The 1650-nt window shown below is 39.0% G+C and overlaps 1 protein-coding gene across 2 annotated transcripts in view; it reads right to left on the bottom strand.

Annotated features, from left to right (window-relative positions):
- The window catches only part of Acy3 (aminoacylase 3), an 18419-nt gene that overhangs the window by 15414 nt on the left and 1355 nt on the right, over nt 1-1650 (bottom strand). The window lies entirely within an intron of this gene.

The following is a 1650-nucleotide window of genomic DNA, read 5'->3' as shown; positions in this document are numbered from 1 at the left end:
GGCTGGGAAGGGATGTGAAGGGTAAACCAAAGGAGGAGGCTGCAATGCTTGGAAAGAAATGTACGCATTATCCTGCCCATGTAATTGTAACCCCTCTGTACAGTATGTTCACAAATAAAAAATAAATAAATAAAAGAAAAAAAAAGATTTTAAGAGGTTTTTTTTAAATGCAAATGAAAACTAAAGTATTAAATATTAAAGGTGTTTAATAAGAGGTTTTAAAAAATTAGGAATGGATTTTTGGATATAAAGTTTAAATGTAAAATTGTTCTTAACATGGGCCTCAATGTGCACAAAGGAAAAATTAGGATTACCAAAATAATTGCTATTCTAGTTTGCTCTTATAGGTTTTTTAAGTTTCCAGCAAGCCCAGAGCAAAGCACAGAGGATTCTTACAAGTTTGTTAGATGTAACTTTGACTCTTAATAAGTTTCAGGTAAGAGCATGCTTAAAAGCTACTTCTATGTTGACTGTCTTGTTGCTTTTAATTGAAGTAAAATGGCCTTTTGTAAGACTCATTGATCTGCAAACTGGTTCAAAGCCAGCCCGGGCACAAAAAGGTTCCTGTGAGACTGTCACCTCTACTCAGCCAGCAGAACGCAGAAAGAGCAAGCAGACCTGCTTTTGGATTCAGTGTGGCAGAGTTCTAACCTTGAGTTGTAGAGTTGAGGGACAGCACTCAGGCCCCGAGTTCAAATCCAGCAACCAGCTAAGGGAAATGCCAATGAGGCATTTATCCCAATGTAAAGAAGACAGTCCTGGGACAAGAGCAATGGAGGAGCATCCAGAGGCAGTAAGCCACTGCTTGGATGGCAGAAATGTCAGATCCTGGAGTCATTTTGTGGCCCTTCAAAAATCGGTCAGAGTCAGGAGGTCATGGGGAGATAGTTTGTAAGCATGCCTAATGTTCATGACTACCTTGTAAGGGACAGGAACTTGCCAGTCCTCTGTGATAGTAAAAAGCTAATGTTATGAATGTGGAGGATAGTTTAAATCTCAACCCCTTTATGTGCCAAAAGCTTTAATTGGCAGTAACTATTGAGCTGACATCAGCTACATAAAATTCATCTGCTCAGGAAAAAAGTTTGTAAACGGGAGAGTCCATTGATATCTGTCTAAAGGCCTGCAAAGGTAACTTAGGCATTGTTAGGGTCACTAGAGATCACGTTCCTAAGTCATCCAAAAGGATGTTTTTGCAAATCAGAGTGCTAAACAAACTACACTGCTGTAGCCAGAGAAAAGGTCTGTGCAGTTGTGAAAATATTGTTCTTAATGACATCTAACCCTGATGGCCTCTTTGTAAAATAGGCTAAGGTTATAGGTTCCTGGCTAGGTAGGATCAACGCCCCTGAAGTCAGCTTGAAGAATTACAGAAAATGGACCTTCGCCCTTCTACCCCCTTTTTAACATCAAGGGTCCAGAGTCAGTTTTGGAGAAATGAGGCAAAATAGATAAAATATTTTTTTTTTGGAAAAGGCATAAAGAATAGTGTTAACAGATATAAGTGTTCAAGGTGTGGAGACTGCATCTGTCAGAGATGGTTACAAGACTAAGCCTTCTGAGCCTTCTGTGTCTGTTTACAAAAATATCTGGTTAGTAAAAAAGTTGTGATTTTGGTAAATTGTCCTGGGCTATTGTTTAAAGGTCTTA

Source organism: Dipodomys ordii, unplaced genomic scaffold, assembly GCF_000151885.1.
Source record: "Dipodomys ordii isolate 6190 unplaced genomic scaffold, Dord_2.0 Scaffold54, whole genome shotgun sequence".
NCBI lineage: Eukaryota > Metazoa > Chordata > Mammalia > Rodentia > Heteromyidae > Dipodomys > Dipodomys ordii.
This window is presented reverse-complemented; position numbering and strand designations above follow the sequence as displayed.